At 35.9% G+C, this 20,135-nt stretch overlaps 1 long non-coding RNA gene across 3 annotated transcripts in view; it reads right to left on the reverse strand.

The window, feature by feature from the left end:
• LOC139082292 (uncharacterized) overlaps positions 1–20,135 on the reverse strand; it is a 312,080-nt gene that overhangs the window by 186,460 nt on the left and 105,485 nt on the right. For 2 of the 3 annotated variants that reach the window (XR_011538145.1, XR_011538143.1), the window contains 3 exons: positions 18,615–18,752; positions 18,106–18,271; positions 16,717–16,862 (listed from right to left, as the gene is read on the reverse strand). This is a non-coding gene — a long non-coding RNA (uncharacterized lncRNA). Of the gene's footprint in view, positions 1–16,716; positions 16,863–17,130; positions 17,287–18,105; positions 18,272–18,614; positions 18,753–20,135 lie in introns of all 3 variants that reach the window. The other variant, XR_011538144.1, reaches the window with a different exon arrangement.

Consider the following 20,135-nt stretch of genomic DNA (forward strand, 5'->3'; position numbering starts at 1 on the left):
AAACATTACTTGTACTAAACACAAAAGAATATCACTTGAAGATAGATGGTGATAAGCTAAACATGTATACTATAAATAGCAATGCAACCACAAAAATAACACAATTTTTATAAAGTTATAAGTAACAATAAAAAAAAGGGGATAAAATTGAATCATTAAAAAATCTCTATTAACGCAAAAGAAAGCAGACAAGAAAGAGAAAGGGAACAAATAACAAAGAGGAAAAAAAAGAAAGAAAGAAAGCAAAATGGCAGAATTAAACCCAACCATATCAATGTAAATGACATAAACATCACAAAAGCAGAGATTAGCAGATTAGATAGAATAAGCCCCAACTATATACTTCCTACAAGAAACACCCTTTATATATAAAGATACATTAGGTTAAAAGTAAAAATATGAGGAAAAAAATACCATAACACTAATCAAGTGCAAGTTGAAGTGGCTTTACTAATATCAAAGTAAATTTCAGAGAAAAGAATATTACTGGGATAAAGAGGATCATTCTATAATGGCAAAGAACTCAGTTCATTCAAGGGACATAACAAGTAGACAGAAAATCATCAAGGATATAGAAAACCTGAACAATAGTATCAACAAAATTGGTATTCCTGGCATTTATAGACTACTCCACCCAACAATAGCAGAATATGCATTTCTTTCAAGTGCTCAAGGACCATTTACCAAGACAGAACTGTATTGTTGGTCATAAAATAAGTTTTATAAATTTAAAAGATTTCCCGTCATATAAGGTATGTTGTCCAGCCACAACCAAATTAAATTAGAAGTTTATACAAAAAGTATCTGAAAAATTCCCAATTAACAAATTTGTAAATAACTCATGGGTCAAAGAAGAAATCAAAAGAGAAAATTGAAAAGTATTTTGAATTGAATGAAAATGAAAAATACAACATATCAAAATCGATGGGATATTTCTAAGGCAGTACTTAGAGGGAAATACAAAAATATTAAAGTAGAAGGTCTCAAATCAATGACCTCAACTTCCTCAGAAAAGGAAGAGCAAATTAAATCCAAAGTAATGAAAAGAAATGAAATAATAAAAATCAGAGCAGATATCAATCAAATAGAAAACAAAAAATCAGCAAAGAAAACAAGTGCTTCTTTAGGAAGAGCAATAAAATCAATAAACCTGTAACAAGACTAATGAGGAATAAAAAAAGATAATACAAATTAGTAGTATCAGGAATGATAGAGGCAACTTCACTACAGATTCTGCACATAGGAAAAGAATAATAAGGGAATAGCATAACAACTTTATTCCAGTGAATCTGACATCTTAGATTAAACGGACAAATTCCTTGAAAGGCATACCCTACGAAAGCTCCCTCAAGGAGAAATAGATAATCCAAATAGTACTATATCAATCAAGAAATGGAATTTTTAGTTAAAAACTTTACCACTAAAATATCACCATGCTCACATGGCTGCACTGGGGAATTTTAACAAATATTTAAAGAAGAAATAATACCAATTCCATACAAAGTCTTCCATAAAATGAAGAGGAATAAATATTTCCCAACACATCACGTAAGGCCAACATTACCCTAAACCCAAAACCAAAAAAATATACTTCAAGAAAAGAATACTACAAACAAATATCTTTCAATAACACCGATACAAAAATCCTTAAAATTTTAGCAAATAAAATCCAACAATATATTAAAAGGATAATACATCCATGACTGAGTTTATTCCAGTAAAGCAAGTTTGGTTTAACTTTTGAAAAATCAATGTAATTCATCATATTAATAGAATGAAAAAGAAAAATCCTATTTCAATAAATGCAGAAAAAGTATTTGACAAACTCTAACGTTTATTCCTGAGAAAAACTCTCAGCAAACTATAATAGAAGGGAACTTCCTTAAACTGACAAAGGGCGTCTATGTAAAACCTGTAGCCAACATTACTCAATGGTGTAAGACTGAATGCTTTTCCTCTAAGATCAAGAACAAGGCAAGGAGGTCCACTACTCTCACCATTTTTTTCAGCACTGTAATAGAGGTTCTAGCCGATGAAATAAGGCAATAAAAATAAATAAAAATGTGGTGCCGCCCCATGGCCAAGTGGTTAAAGTTCCATGTGCTCCACTTCAGCAGCCTGGGTTTGCGGGTGCAGACGTATACCACTCATCAAGCCATGCTGCAGTGGCAGCCCACATACAAAACAGAGGAAGACGGGCACAGATGTTAGCTCAGGGCCACTCTTCCTCAAGCAAAGAGAGGAAAAATTGGCAATAGGTGTTATCTCAGAGCCAATCTTCCTCACCAAATAAATAAATAAATAAAAAGCATTTAGATTGGAAGGGAAGAAGTATTGTCTTCATTCACAGACAACATGATCAACTATGTAGAAATGCAATGGAATCTTTAAAAAGCTACTAAAATTAAGTGAATTTAGTGAGGTCAAGGATACAAGATCAATACACAAATATCAACTGTATTGGTATATACTAGTACTGGTCAAAGAGAAATTAAAATTAAATACACCATATCATTTACAATAGTATCAAAAATACGAATACTTAGGGAAAATCTGACAAAAGATGTATACGACCTATATACTGAGTATAAAATATTTGCTGAGAGGAATTAAAGAAGACTTAAATACATGGAAAAATTACTGTATTCATGAATCAGAAGATTCAATATTGTTAAGATGTCAATTCTACCAAAATTTATTTACAAGACAATCCCAATCAAAATCTTAGCAGACTTTCTTGTAGAAATTGACAAGCTGATTTCAAATTCATTTGGAAATGCAAAGGACCTAAAATAGTGAAAGTAACATTGAAAAAGACCAAATACAGAGGACTAACACTATCTGAAACTTATCATAATGTGACAACAATGAAGAAAGTGATTATAGATACATAGATTAATGCAAGGGTCCAGAAATAGACCTGCACATATACAGTTCTGTAATTTTTGACAAAGACAAAAAGGCGATTCAGTGGAAAGGATAATCCTTTCAACAAACGATGCTGAAACAATTGAATATCCATATGCAAAACAATGAACATCCATCCAAATCTTGAACTATGCACAAAAATTAGCTCACAATGGATCATAAATCGCAATCTAAAACTTGAAACTACAAAATTTCTAGAGAAAAATTAAGAGAAAATCTTTGTAAGCTTGAGTTATGCAAATATTTCTTAGCTATGACACCAAGAGCACAGTACATAACTGAGAAAAATTCATAATTGGATTACATGAAAATTTAAAATTTCTGCTCTGCCTAAGACAGTGTTAAGAGCATGAAAAGATAGGATGCAGACTAGGAGGAAATATTTGTGAATCACATAATTATATTCAAAATATTTACAGAACTCATAAAACTCAATAATAAGAAAACAAACAACCCAATAAAAAAGAAAGTGAGCAAAAGATTTGAAAAATCAGTTCACCAAAAAAGAGATACAAATTGCAAATTAGCCCAGGAAAAGATGCTCAACATCAGGAGTCATTAGGGAAATGCAAAACAAAACTACAACATGATACCACTCTATACCTATTAGAATGCTAAAATTAAAGAGATTAACCTTTCCAAGTGTTGGTGAGGATGTAAAGCAATTAGAATTTTTACATACTGTTGGTGGGACTGTAGAATAGTAACCACTCTGGAAAACTGTTTGGCAGTTTCTTAAAAAGTTAAACATATACCTAATGCATGACCCAGTCATTCTGCTGCTATGTATTTACCAAAATGGAAGCATACGTTTATTCAAATATTTAAACACAGATGTTCTTAGTGATTTTATTTGCACAACTAAAAAGTAGAAACAATCCACATGCCAATCAACAGGTAAATGGAGAAATAAATTGTGGTATATTCATACAGTGGAATACTACCCAGCAATAAAAAGGGATGAACTTTCATAATACACCACAACATCAATGAAAATGAAAATAACTACGCTGAGTGAAAGAAAAAAACAAGAGTATATATGATTCTATTTATATAAAATTCTAAAAATTTCTAATTATTTAAAGTTACAGAAAATAGATCAGTGGTTGCCTGGGGATGGGGGTTGGGAGGAGAAAAGAGAGGAATTTCAAAGGGGCACAAGGAGAATTTTCAGATTTGGATATGTGCCTTATCTTGATTATGAGATGGGTTCAGAAATGTATACATGTATTAAAACCTATCAAATTGTACACTTACAATATGTATAGTTTATTATACCAATTATGCCTCAGAAAAGCTGATTTAAAAATACTTAACCTCTTTAATCATCACAGAAACACAAATTAAAACCAAAATGAGATATCACTACACACTCACTAGAATGGCTAAATAAGTATGACAACACCAACGGCTGGTGATGATATGTAGCAACTAGACCATCATACATCACCTTGGGAACCTAAAATGTTACAATCACTTTAAAAACCTGTTTGACAATTTCTTTAAAAAACATAAACATACACTTACCACATGACCTAGAAATTACACTTGTATGTGAAAACTTATGTTTACACAGACTTCTACTCAAATATTCACAGCAACTTTATTTGAAATACCCATCAACAGGGGAATGGAGAAGAAATTGTGTTATATCATACAATGTAATACTACTCAGCAATAAGATGGAACTAGTTACTGATATTCACAATAACATCAAAGAATCTTTAAAAAAGTATACTACATGAAGGAAATCTAGCCCAAAAGAGCACATACTGAATGATTCCCCTCCATGAAATTCTAGTATAAGCAAAATAGTCTGTAGTGATATAAAGTAGATCAGTGGTTGCTTGCAGCCAGGGATGCAGATATTGGCTAAAAAGGGGTAAAAGGGAACTTACTGGTGTGACAGCGCAGTTTGACATTTTAACTATGGATGTGGTCATGTGTATGTTTGTCAAAACCCACCAAACTTAAAAAAGGGTAAATTTATTGTATCTAAGTTATACTTTTATAAAACTGATTTTAAAATAATTTTCACAAATTGACTACTTTCTAGGAAAATGTCCACTACCAAAATTAATTTAAGATATAGAAAACTTGAAATGAAATAATTACTATGGGAGAAATAAAATCTGTGAAAATTTTATGAAATAGAAACCTTACAATATTGAATACTTTACAAGAAAATATGAAATGACCAAAATTGAGGACAAAAAGTTCTAGAAAATCAAAACAAACATACTTTTAGGATTCCAACGATTCAATTTCCACAGATAGTTTTACAAGTAAGTTGTCTCAATCTTTTGAGGAACTGATCATGTCTGTTCCACAGCACAGAATAATATAATTCATTTAATGAAATTAGTAAACAGATGAAGTGAAGTTAAAACTGGTAAAATATCAAATCCATGTAAAACTACAAAACAAAATTCTACTCTGACCAAGTAAGACATCTTAAAAGAATTCGAAGATGGTTTCATATCTTAATATTATTTCATCCACAAACAAGTAAAACCAGAAAAACTATATATTCTCCTAAATCAATAGCCAAAAAAGCGTTTGATAAAGAGATAGTTGTCATTTAAACATTTGAAACTAAACAGCTTATTTCTTAATATGTTGAAGAAGTAAATTTAAAATTAAAGATGACACTTCACATAATGAAAAAACAGTAGAAATATTCCCATTGACGTCAAGAACAAACAAGGATATCACAACTGTCACAAACACTGTCATGGAAATTCTAATCATTAATTACTACTTACAAAATTGGAACACAGACCACACGTCTCAAAGCCACATGGACTCTATTACATAACTACCCAATTCCAGTGCCTTGGTGCTTAAGAGGCAGTGAAGCACAGTGATACAGAAGCAGCTCTCTGGGCGTAGACTCCCTGGGCAAACGCTGCCTCCATCACTTTCTAGCTGGATAACCTTGAACAAATTACCTAAGTTCCCTAAGCCTCAGTTTCCCCACGTATAAAATAAGGATATCATTAGGATTAAATGAGTTATTACATGTAGTGTGTGCTTAAAACAGCCTATAATAATGGCTACAAAGTAAAAACATAAAAACTGTATTTCCCGGGACACCTAGCAGATATATTTTTTGATTACTATTTTTTGCAAACATGGCACCAGAATCAGTGAGTCACCTCAACCTTTGTCAGACATGTATACTGGTTGACTAACCTGTCCTGACAAAGTATTCATAATCATCCATTAGGAAAAAAGTCTTTAAGAAAATAATTAATCCAAATAGATTTCTGAGGCTTTCAGTTTTCATATAAGCACTAAAAATAGTCAACCTCATTCCTGTTGCAAATTGCTTTAGACACCAAATCTGAACAACACAGAAAACTATAAATCTAAAAGAGATGTTGTCCTAATGAGAAAATTTTACAGTAAAGATCTAATTATTCCTATCAAAGTACAACTTCATCAAATTACAACTTCATCTTTACTGTTCTTTATAGTCTCAACAAATGATAGTTTAAGATTGTAAGCAGAAATAGTTAAAAGATCTCTTTCCAGTTCCTTTCTTCTAACATGTATTTGCAAACTTATAATTCCCACATTAATTCAGCTATCAAGATCAAAGAGAGGTGACATTTCCACGTCTGATGCTTGCACTCGTCCCCCTCTTTCTCCATCGGCTTGTGTTTGTGTGTGTGCGCGCGTGTGTGTGCCCACGTGTCTCACCAACAGTTCTTGTACATCAACAGAGAAACAGAGCTTAGAGGAAAATGTGGCGTGGAGACTAGGTTAGAGGCACAAAATGACACGTTTACGACAAGGTGCAAACTGTTGTTTTACCTCATCTGCAAGATTTTGTTTGTTTTGTCTTTTTCAGCCTCTGCAGAGTCTATATTCAATATTAAGTGCCAAACAAGCCCCCTATGCCACTCTGGAAAACTCATCCTATCTTAACTGTGGGGGAGTCAGTGGCTCAGAGCAGCCCAAATGGGCCAAGGAGATGCATGACGGCTATGGCTGCAAAGCAGAGAGAGAAAGGGAGAGAGAGAGGAGTCACTTCCTTTTCTAAGCCCAAAGTACCCACAATAGCTTCTAAATACAACCAACCCTTTGGCAGAGCTTTTACATACTAGGTGTGCAAAACAGTTGCCTGTAGGCTTATTTAAAAAAAAAAAGAAAGAAAAAATAAGTGAGCCTCTAAAGGGAAGGAAAAAAAGACATTTAATTAAGCCATAGAGCTAAGGGGATAAGAGGTTTCTAGTTCCACCTCTCTTACTAAATCAAATTTAATTTAAAAACAAGAATTGTCAATTTCATTATTAAAGGAGTTCCATCCACTACACGTCTGTTCTTCCCACTTTTCGTCTACTACGTATGTTGGGTTTCATGCCTTCTGAATAGAACTTTAAGTTCAGAGTGAAACTAGCCCTATATATAAATATGTCTCAAAATAAGAATGTGTAGGAAAATCCCCACGTGTCCACGATTTCCTTTTTGTCATAAATACGGTCATTAATTAAAATGTCCCAGGCAGCCACCAGATCCATAGAACTATTCTAGGAACAATGTAATAAGATTTGATATGTGTCTCCAAACAAAAAACAAGCTTAGGGTTTAAATACTTCAGGTAAATTTACTTTTTCTTCTCTAAATTACCCACTTATCATATCAAATGTTCACTTATATTTTTGATGACAACTCAACTTAAGTTATAAACAGCTTGAACTAAGGTACCAAGAATTCTTTTGGAATGAAAAAGAAAAATAAATAAATAAAACCAAAAAGCCTTTACCATTACACCATCACCACCTCCAACAGTTTCAGAGTAAGAACAACAATACTAATATCAATAAGTAACACTATTCAAATAGCAGCGTCTTTCAAAAATTCTAAACACATTATGGATATCAGCTAATTAACTTATTATGGCAGAACTGACATGGATTGGTTATTAATTTCTTTGAAATTCCTAGTTCCAATTGAGACTATTTTATTAAAAGGGTGTCATATAATTGCAATATCTTACAATAAATTAAGAATCAACATTGTTGTTATAAGTATTCATATACACGTGCTCCTCTTCTTTGCTTTTTAAGACACGGTGAGGTTAGGCAGAATCTCCCTGAATTTACCAACACCACTTTCATACACATTTGGGCCCCTAGAAAGGAATATATATTATAGATCCATGAGGTATGTCTATGGGGGTGGAAGTGAGGGCAAGAGGATGACTTGAGATAATCATTGCTAAAATGTTTTATTTGCACATGATAATTTCACCTTTCATAAACATCAGCAAATATGCTTCTCTCTCCTCTCCCTCTCTCTCAGGATATCAGGCAGATAAGAGTTATCAGTAAAGGTCATCCTCAATTTCTGTACAGAAATGATCTGTCTCCGGTATGTAATAAACATTTATCCATGCCTTTATTAGCTATATTGAAGCTGACAGTTCTGTTAAACCATTTTCTTTCATTTTGCTAGGTCATGACGGTTAATGCTGCTAAAAAATCTCATCACTGCTTTTGATCACTGTATTGTCTTCCCTGTATTATCAGAATTTTGTGAAGGTAAGCACTGGCTGGAATGACCTATTAAAGTTACAGCCCGTTGAGTCTCTGGTTTTTTTTTTCCCCCTCTTTTCATCACAATAAAAAGCCAAAGGAGTGCAAAGAATAAATTTTCTTCAGAAGGTTATATTTAGTTGGGTAGTTGACATGTTCAGTCAACTCTCAATTATCCCCAGCAAAAAAGTACCCAAGGCATCAAATATAAATGAAAACCACACATAATCCCAAATCTTCATTTTGGCTGAATCTTTTACCAGCATGTTCTCAGGATCTAAAAAGACAGCTTAACATTTTACTCAAATCCTTTTCTCATCTTCAAGGATGAATTCTCAGAAAGTAGACAAACAAAGAAAAAGCAAAAGCAAGAAAAACCCAGCCATTGAATAAACACCTCCAGATAGTTGAGATATGTGACAGAAAAACATGATGAAGGGTGCAGTTTGCATCCGTACCTTTCCATCTTTCCTTCATCCAGGCCACTTAACCTTTCCTCTCACTCAAGGGAATTGTTAAGAAATGTTTGCTTTTAAGGAATGAAAAGCAACAAAATAGATATGAATATATTTGCCTTTGTTAGTGGATTAAGGATCTTATCAAACTTGCCAAACAAAGGTTGGTTGTCAATTTCAAGGAAATACAGTTCAGATAAATTAAGAAATAAACTGTTTGACATTTCAAACATATTTCTTTTCAGTTAAATAAACATTTATTGAGCTCCTATTGCATGCCAGGCACTATAGGGGATTAGAGGAATATAAAAATATGAATCACTCATTTCTGCTTTCAAGTAGCTAATAAGCAAGTAACAAAAATAGACATTTAAAATTCACAGAGTGATATTAAAGCTCAGAGAAGTAGCATCTTCCCCAGCTAGAAAGATCCTGGAGGACTTCTAAAGAAAGATAAGGTGCAAACAGAATCTTGAAGGGCCAGCCCAGTTATCCAGGTGAAGAAGCAAGAATGAGGGGAAGGGTGTCACAGAGGGAAGAGCATGAGCAAAGGCGGAGACGTGTGATAGAGTTTTGTGTATTGATAGCACCACTGGGATCTCCAAGTTGCCAGAGCACAGCAATTGTAAACGTGGGGCCCAACAAAGGGAAAGAAAAGGCCATTGGTGAAACTGGAAACCTGGGGAAAGTCCAAATCTTTGGGGGCTGTGTAAGGAACTTAAATTAGCAGTCCTTCCAATATCATTTATATGCAATAAAGAACCAATATGACACTTTAATCCCATTATCTATTTGTTCTTTCTTTTAGTTATTTGACAAATTTTTTTTAGAATTTACCACACGCTAGGCACTGTTCTAGGTGCCAGTGGTCCAGTGGTGAACAGAACTAAGTCCCCGAACTCATGGTGCATTCATTTTGACACAGAGAGAAAGACAGGAAACAAACAGCTATAAGAATGACAACAGGGGCCAGCCCAGTGGCGCAGTGGTTAAGTGCGCGCGTTCTGCTTCTCGGCAGCCCGGGGTTCGCCAGTTCCGATCCCGGGTGTGGACATGACAGCACTTGGCACACAATGCTGTGGCAGGCGTCCCACATATAAAGTAGAGGAAGATGGGCATGGATGTTAGCTCAGGGCCAGGCTTCCTCAGCAAAAAGAGGAGGATGGCCAACAGATGTTAGCTCAGGGCTAATCTTCCTCGAAAAAGAGAAAGAAAAAAAAGAACAACAACAACAAATGCTGCCAGGCGGCGAGAACATGTCAGAAACTGTTTAAGCTCTAGTCTCTAGAAATAAAGTAAGGCTGGATAAAGAGGATAGCAATGCGAGGTGAGGGAATGGAGAGTGTGGTGAGCTATTTCACACGGAGAGGTCAGAACACGATAATTGAGCAGAGACCTACAGGAATATATTTGAGAGAATTGCTTTCAAAGTGGAGCTGATCACAAAAGCAAAGATCCTGAGTGGGAAATGTGCTTGGCAAGCTACAGGTAAAGCAAAGGGGCCAGCGTGGAGCAGAGTGAACACACGAGAAGGTGAGGGGAGTACCGAGGGAGGCAGATTATTACCGAGTGCAGGGATTTTCAAACTTTTTGGATAATGATCGAAAATAGTACATTTTATATAGTGACATATATATGTGCCTTAGAGATACATACTGAAATAGAGATATTTAAAAAGTTTCAAGAAATAGTATTATGTGCAGTACTATTTTCAATTCTACTTCATTTTTTGAAAAGACTGGTGGTGAACACAATGTAGTCTATACAGAAGTCAAAGTATAATAATGTACACCTGAAATTTATATAATGTTATAAACCAATGTTATCCCAATAAAAAAGAAATAGTCAAGGAGTGGGCCCAATGGCATAGTGGTTAAGTTCGTGCTTTGCTTTGGTGGCCCAGGGTTCACAGGTTCAGGTCCCAGGTGCAGACCTACACACTGCTCATCAAGCCATGCTGAGGTGGGGTCTCACATACAAAATAGAGGAAGACTGGCACAGATGTTAGCTCAGCAACAATCTTCCTCAAGCAAAAAGAGGAAGATAGGCAACAGATGCTAGCTCAGGGCCAACCTTCCTCACCAAAAAAAGAAAGAAAGAAAGTCAAACTCATAGAAAGAAAGCATAGAAGATGGTTTCCAGGGGTCAGGGGAAAGAGAAATGGGAGTTACTCAACAGGTATAAAGTTTCACTTATACAAGATGAATAAGTTCCAAAGATTTGCTGTACAGTATTGTGCCTATAGCTAATACTATATTATGCATTTAAAAATATGTTGAGGGTAAATCTCATGTTAAGTGTTCTTACCAACAATAAAAAAGTAATTAATTAATTTTAAAAAATTCTAGTCATAATCCGTTAAATTTATCTTACACCCTATTAATAGATCACAACCCACAGTACAGAAAACACTGAGGCAGGGTCATATAGACTAGTTAAAAAAAAAATGTTCTTTTTAAGGTATCCAACCTAGCCCAGTGCCAGACACATAGGCATCCTAATGTTGTTTGTTGAACAAACGAATGAAAATTATTACAAGTTATTTATAAAGTCCAAATTCTAAAGACTTCATTGGGCATTTCCATGCCAAAACAAAACTAACGACTGCATGGGCTTCAGATCCTTGCTTGTCAACAGGGGCACCAGAATATACTCAAAATTTAATCTGGAATCAATGCCAGTCACTCCTCAAAGTGACAAACTTTTCTCAAGAAGGACATTTTCTGGAGATAGGAAGAGAGCCCTTAAAATCCACTTTTAAAATAATATGGACATTTTCGAGAACTCAAATATTTTTTTCTGAATAAAAAAGTAAGATAAAATCAGTTGGGAATAGGTCTCTAAAGAGATTCATTATTGTTTTCATGAAAATTAATCTCTTCCTACCTTTATGTGATTTCTAACATAGGATTGTAAAATATTCAGATACAAGTGTGATCATGTGCCAGAATTTCTGACGAGGACTTTCAATTACTCTTAAGAATCGTATATGAGGGCTGGTCCAGTGGCACAGCAGTTAAGTTTGCACGTTCCACTTCAGCTGCCTGGCGTTTGCCAGTTCAGATCCCAGGTGCAGATCTACACACAGCTCGTCAAGCCATGCTGTGGCAGGCATCCCACATATAAAGTAGAGGAAGATGGGCACAGATGTTAGCTCAGGGCCAGTCTTCCTCAGCAAAAAAGAAGAGGATTGGCAGCAGATGTTAGCTCAGGGCTAACTAATCTCCCCCCCAAAAAAAGAATTGTATATGAAGAGAACAATCTTCCTCATGAAATTAGCTGTGTATGTTTTATAAAAGAACTGAATTAGAGTCCAGAAGATCTGATCTTTATTCTGTAGAATAATAATAATGCCTAAAATTGACAGAGTGCCAGGCACTGTTCTAAGCACCTTACCTATACAATATTAATTCATTAAATACTAACAAGAACTCTATGGAAGAAGTATGATCACTATCCTTAAAATAGGAAACTGAGGCACAGAGAGCTAAAACAATTTACTATGTGTTGTGCACAGCAACACACTATATGTACTAACTTATTTAATCTTTCTAATAACCTTATTTTACAAATATGGAAACTGAGGCACAGGGAGGTATAACTTGTTCTCAGTGATGCAACTATTGGTGGAGCTGGGATTGAGTCCAGGGCAGTCAGCTCAAGTCCATGCCCCTGACAACTATGCCATTCTGCCTCCTCTACCTGTAACGTCTGTTCCAAGTTAGCACTGTAAAATAAGACGATGCTTGCCAAGTGAGACTTTAAGGAAAATGTGAGCTTCTCAGGAGAAACCAATGGCCCTGCTATACATCTTTAGCATCAATCATTAGATGACAATTTTAATATACTTACCACCAAAGACTTAGCAAATGTAACTAATGGCAATTTTATCTTACATTTTCTCCTAATAAAATTCTCTACTACAATTTTTAATTCATCTTGAGCCTGAATTAATTCAATTGTTAATGTCTTTCTGCATCTGTTTTGTTTTGCTTCTTTCTTGTTTTCCTAGGACCCAAGTTTGGAACTCTGTGCCTTTAAAAAAATGTGTCTATTCATATCTCATTTTAAAAACTGATAATTAGATATCTTTGGGTGTTCACGGAGAGATGCAGACATCTAGATACATGTCTACTTCAGCAATTACAGCTCTTACTGAAAATGGAGAATTTCCCTCATGCTCTCCTTCAGCTGTTTGCTTGTGTAGCACTTTATACACACACACACAAACGTACAAAGAATGAGTAGGGTGTTAACCTTGATGGTCTGCTCCTTAACCTAAATTGCATTCTTTGCTATCACGATAATGGTCATATTAATGGTCAGGACCCATTTCCTAAAGAGCCTTTGTTCTCCATGGGGACTCAGCATAAATATACCAATAATAATAATTCACATTCAATTGCTCTATCAACCCGAGTTAGAGATGAAGGTTGGTAATGATAACTCTTTTTTTACCATCCCGAGTACAAATGCAAACAATAGAAGTGCAAAGAATACCACGATGCCCTCTGACCTTCATGCCTGAGGTCACCAGACTCCAAAACAAGGGACAAGACCTCTGTGGTCATGGGAATCTCAAAGGGACATTTCAAACCACAAGCCTGGCATTTCTTAATGAGCTCACATTGCTTAAACTCTGGTGTGAGATATGGTCAAAAGAAAACCATCTCTTTATCAACAGGTAAAGCCTTCAAATTCCTAAAATATATTCAGCAGTTAAAAAAATAAGTAACTGAAATACCCACTTTCCCATGGTGATGTGGTATTTTAAGCCAGGCATTTTCTGTGAGAGCTTCCCACTGTTTGGATCAAAATGAATAAAAACAAAGGACCAAATGCTTAACAGCTCTACTAATATTTCTTGTTCTTTTTTAAAGTATGTCTTGGAGACAACCCATGATAATCAAAAACCACATGGTGGTCAGGTCAGCCTAATTTAACACTACACTCTGCTACATCCATAACCTTGGATAAACCCTCATTTCCCGGTCTAAATCAGTTTTACAAAGAAGAAAGTGCATTCACCTTTTTTTCCCTTTTCTCTCTCAAAAATACCCTGGAGTTCATTGTAACAAATATTCTCCGAATGTTTGTTATAGTACGATGTTATGATGTAAAAATATAACAAAATCCTTCACATGATACAGACTGAGACAAATCCTCCGTATAGCATGTTCTGTACCATTCTCTGACAAAATATAGCTGGGCTCATGAATCTGTTTTCAAATCATAACGCCTTAAACACTTCAGGGAGGTTATCCTCTGCACTGGTACCAGGAAAAAGACAAAAACAGGAATTACATGAAAGAATAATCTGCCTCTTCCCTTTAGCATCTTTCATATGACAGCTTCAAATCCTACCTGATATTGCACAGAAATTTAGATGAAAGAGTTAAATCTACTGCAAAAAAAAATAGTATCTAGCCACAAAGTACAAAACAAACAGAATGGGGTATCAGCATGTGGCAACTCCAATATATCTAGTCGCTATCATTTAGTGCATGTGTCTTTCCTATTTTTCAGGAAGAGACAAGTAGTCAATAAGAAGAAAAACTATTGATCTACTAAGAAGTTTAATACAACCTTGAAATAAATTCTGTTCAAAACCCAGAAGCCTCCCTCAGTGTAATAGTTAAATTACTGACTCCCAGGCAAAACAAAACTCCTGCCCTTAGGCCATTATCAGCATGATCCTTTTTTGAAGTCTTACAGGCTGTTCAAGGGACAACCCGATGGTTTGGCTAAAGGGAAACAACATCTCGAGGAGCTCAATACAGGCCAAGCACAATGGTGCCTCCCAGTATGAGAATATTAAATTATTATAGCTGCATCAGGGGGCACAACTGTTAGTGGCCCCCTCCCACTGATGGCCTTGCTCCTCTCCTCCCTGCAGTGAGTGTTCATTGTCATACCTAATATTCAAATGCTTTGATAATAATAAGATTGTCAAGATAATAGCAGGAAACTTTCAGTAGAAACTCCATTTTCCAAAGCCAGCTGTGTTCCTCTCTGATTGCTCTTCCTAAGAAGACACCTTCAAAAAGCAAAATTTTTCCTATTTAAAAATTAGAACATAGTTCCTATTATATGTAAGTACACATGTGCAGGGTCTAAGTTTAGGAGTACAAATATCTGCCAGCAATTCAATACTGCAAATGACCAAGAGAACGAATGATACCCAAGAGAGAGCCCAGAGAAACTGCCCAGATAAGGAACAGGGCAGCAGAATGAGATGAATCTTTCTTAATCTAACATTCTGTTTGGGGCAGGGTGTGTTTTCCCCCATCCAAAGAGCTTTAAGTGGATGCATGAAGGAGACAAGGTCTTAAATCAGGGAACGATCGCCCATGTGGGCATTATTGATGGCACCTTGTTAGAAGAAGCAGTTTGGCCTTCTTTATTTCCTTTTATTTTGCACGACATTCCATTCAATAGACCCAGTGAGGTGGGGTGTAATGTGGTTTTTTGGAAGAACACTAGTATTGTTAACATGTTCAATATCTGTACTTCTTAAGGTTGATTCAGAAAACTTTGCTCTTTTGTCCCAATAAAATAATGGTTTTAGGGAAACGTTACCCTTTTGCTTTCTTTTCTTAGTCAACGCTATTTGGTCTACAGCCATTTTAGATAAAAAGTGCCAATGGACTGAAAAAAAAGTAGCAGCTGGAGACTAAAGCTCTGCAGGTGGCTGCTGATAAATACAGTATTGTAACTTGCTGGCATGAGCTCTCTCAAAGTGTTCTGAATACAGGTCAAAAGGCTTGACAAATTCAGAAGTCAAATTTAAATTATAATTTATAACTACACGCAAGTAAACCCTTATCCATGCCACCCAAAAGGATTTATTTTTTCTTTCCTGGTTGCATACGAAAGGACTGAATTTCATTCACCTTTTACATGCAAACTAATAACAGTGTATTCATCAGTGTCACAAAAATGCATAGTTATTTCAGCGATTTGACAGTTTAAAGCAATGGTGGCCATTTCTTTAAGGAGGAATAAGCTATTTTTTTAAATTATATATGTAATACATAATTTTTATGTTTTTAAAATTATATATAATATATATTTTTATATTTTTTAAAATTATATATATTTATACATATTACATATGTAATTTTATAGAATAGGTACATATATGAATTAGTTATATATATGAGATAATATATAATTTAAAAAATATATACATAATACACATGAAGAATACCCTTTAAGTATACTTGATTATAACCATTTGGGGAGAAAAGCACTATAAAAAGATAGAGAATTGCTTATTTCCATCTTGACGTTACGTGGGCCAGTAGGTATTCTCCTTCCATCCATCTCATTTGGCCACAGTTTCTCTATTGCTCTCTGCCTTCTAGCACTTATGTTTCTCATTTTCATGGAATTAATTACTCATTGCCTGTATATTTCTTCAGAAGTATTGTCTTTTTCATATATTTATCCTATCTCCATGTTTAAGTTTTAGATTTCCCAAGGTAAGGATCATGTCTTTTATTGACTTATTGCATTTCCCCAAAGCAAGCCTTTCTCTGTTCGATGTGAATGTTTAGTAAAAGAGTTGACAGTTTATAAGAAGAAGAAAAGAGATCTAAGAAGGCTATAGAACAACAGTGGCCATTTTTACAGAAATACAGTCAGAAGAGGTAAGCTATGTTACATAATTGTAAATTATTGGTTTTTCAAATGATGATCATGTATTCTTTTATAATAAAAACACAATAAAATAAAATAATTTTTAAATAAAAAAGAAGGAAGATCTGAAGAGGCAATCTAATCCTCACCTTGAATGATCCAATCCAAATACACCATCACTTTATTAGTCAATGGTGGGATGGAGTGCAGAGACAGAGCTTAAAAAGAGTTATGGATCTTGCTTTGATGTGAGACGTGAGGAGTATATGCCTTTTACTCTGGACCTTGACTTAACCTATGCAAGTGGAGAAAAGAAGTATAAAGGTATCTTCTTTAAAAGGAAATAGAATGTCATCTCGCCATACTCCATCTACTAATATTAGCATTCATTCATTCTATCAATTTTTTAAAACATCTACTACATGTCAGGCATTCTTGTAGGCACTGAGGATACAGCAGCGAATAAAAAAAATAAAATATCACTATCATCACTGAATTACAATCCAGTGGGGAAATAGACACTAAACAATAAAATATTTAATAGATTATACGGTAATAAGTACCTTGAAAAAAATAATAAAGTAGAGAAGGGAGATTAGGACTGTTGTGGGTGGTAAAGATAGTTGCAATGAACAGTTCTGTGGACTCCAGGTCTCATCTCCCTATCTTGAATGCTGCCTTTAAGCCCAATTGCAGTCCCGGTAGGAGTAAGAGAAGGTCTAGATTCAAGACTAGAGTTAGACAGACGCCAAATACACATACGAGATTCCTAACTGATTCCAATGGCAGGAACCCTTGTATCCTATTGCTTTTGCCCTGAAGCTGCACAGACAGAACCTGCTCTGCCAAACACTTTCTTCTTCAGTTACAAAATAATAACAGTTTTAGAAAACTGAGAACCTCTTCTACCAAGAGCACAAAATTCATGGAATTATAGTGCTCTAGGGGCTCCATATGATTCTGTTTCCTCCATACCTGAGACTGGTTTTAGTGAAGCAAGTTTTAACTCAACAAAGGTCTGAGTGCCTTAAAAATTCTTAACATCAAGCAGTAGATCCAGGTTTATGGGGCCTGAAGCTTATATAATTTAGGAAGGCCCTCTTTAAGAAAAAAATACAAAATTATGAATAAAACTTAGGTATGAAAGTGAATATTGATTTAAATCAGAAAAGAAATCAAAGCAAATTATAAAATTCACAAAGCTGACGAACACCACAAACATCACAGAATCTAGAAGAATTATCCTGACTAGCTTCTGACTCCATACATCTCAAATCTGTTTCTCCTCCACTCCCCACATATGCCAGTGATGGGCACCACAGAACACAGCCTCTGGCCCTATTCTTTCATGGCATAACGAGGGCTAACACAACCCAGCACTGGAAGAAGTTTCTACACTAAGACATCCAGCAATAATTCACCCTCACAAATGACTGTAAACCACATACCACATCCCACGAAATCCAAACAAATATACCCCCAACTTAGCTTCCCTCAACCATATGCCAACTATCCAAAGCCACTCAGATACCACTCACCTGGAGGGGAAGTCATAATCTTATAAGATTTCCCCATTTGACAGATGAGAAACTGAGACTCAGTTCAATCCAAGGCAAAAAGGATAGTAAACTTCAGGTCTGGGACTTGAACACTGGTTCTCTTTCCTACGTGAAGTGATGTTTTCTTGATGAATGCTTCAAATAACTGGAAAATAAAAGTGAGCACAGGAGAAAGAATAAATAAAAGAGAGGAATATCACTAACTGAAGGATTTTACTAGACATAAGCTAAAAACTAGAACCAGGTAGTCAAGGTTAATATATAAACAAAGTACAATTTTAAAATAGTACAGAAATGGGCTTAATAGATTCCAACCTCCAGAATAATCTTTAGAAAAATTCCTCAGTGTATTCCAAAAGAGAAAGGGCCAAAAGAGAATTCAGCTCACCCAACACCTTTCTCTACCACCAACTCCCAATCCCAAGTTATCAGCCACACTTTTATCCTTTAACCCCGAGGCAGCTTCTGACAGTTTCTTAAATACTTACCATCAAGCAAGAGCAGATCCAGGTTTTATGGGGCCAATGTCTGGATTCTTACTGAGTGGATCAGGCTGTTCCTCACTATGCCTCTCTACCAGGTGTCAGCTGAAAGCATCTTGGAATGGTAAGGCCATTGGTATATTCCTGAAATACAGTATTATATTAAACACTTCACAGTCAGCTCTGTGACAAAGAAACTAAAGGATTTTTGGAAGAATCAGACTGTCAAATAATATTCATTGAGAGACTCTCATTACTAGGTTCTGTTCTAGGCTCCAAGACTTCTGTAGGGAGGAAGACAAGCAGACTCCGCTCTCAAGTAGTTTGCATTCCAAGTGGAGGAAGCTGACAATAAATATGTGCACCAATAAAGAAAGAATTCTGAGTTTTGATAAGTGCAATGAAGACAAAAAAGTAATGACTAGGGCTGGGTGGACTTCCATAGGGTAGAAGAGGTGACATTTCAGGTGAGATCTGAATGATAAGAAGAAAGCAGTTATGGGGACATCTGGGAAAAGAACCTCCCAAGGAAAAGGTACAGCAAGTATAAAGTCCCTGAGGGGGAACTGAACTGGGTATGTTCCAAGCACAGAAAGAAAGTCAGTGTAGCTGCAGCTTCTAGAGGGAGATGATATCAGGGAGGTAGGCAGGACCAGAACACACAGGGACCCGTGTGCCCTATGTGTTAATGAGCTTGGATTGTTTACTAGTAGAAAGAGAACTCACTGGATGCCTTTAAGCAGCAAGTGATAGAAAAACTTTAGAACTTTTAGAAAAACCATTCTGCAGCATGAGAGAAATGGTGCAAGAGGACACAGAGGGAGAGGTCCAGGTCAGAAATGTAAGTTTGACAGACAGCACACTTACAAATTAATTTACAGTCATGGGACTGCCTGAGACCACCTCAGGACAAAGGGTACACTGAGGAGACAGGAGGGCTGAGGACAGAGGCCGGGAATGTTGACAGATCTGGGAGAGGAGGCCATTGGGATTTGTCTGACATCCTGGCCCTCAAGCCAACGAGTCCAATACCTCAGGTAGCAGGAGCCCCCATACCTGGAGGCTGCCTGTGTATCAGAAAGAACCAACCTCCCCCATCTGCCTGGAGCTGGAGCAAGAACAGTGTGAACAGTGCTTTTCCAATGCTAATATTTGTGCTGGAGAGACTCTGTGGACAAGGAATATGTGTTGGGTTTCTTGACCTACGGGAGTCTGATGATTCAGGGTGAAAGGCTAGGTCAGATGTTCCATTTGAGAAAGATGGACTCAAAGTCCTCAGAGAGACAAGCTGATGGGAGGTAGAAGTAGGAGGAGAGGCATAACTAAGAGGGGAAGAAAGAAGCAAGAAAGGGGAAGAGAAGGAAAGGACAGAAAAGAAAACCAGCACTAATTTAAGAAAAGAGTATACAAGGGAAATGTTATGTCACACAGTGTGCAGTAGGTGATTTTTGGTGGTATGCAGATTCTTAAAAACATTTATGTATTATATATTTATTTTTACAGTTATCTCTTGACAATTAAATTGGT

Source organism: Equus przewalskii, chromosome 3 (genome assembly GCF_037783145.1).
Source record: "Equus przewalskii isolate Varuska chromosome 3, EquPr2, whole genome shotgun sequence".
Taxonomy (NCBI): Eukaryota; Metazoa; Chordata; class Mammalia; order Perissodactyla; family Equidae; genus Equus; species Equus przewalskii.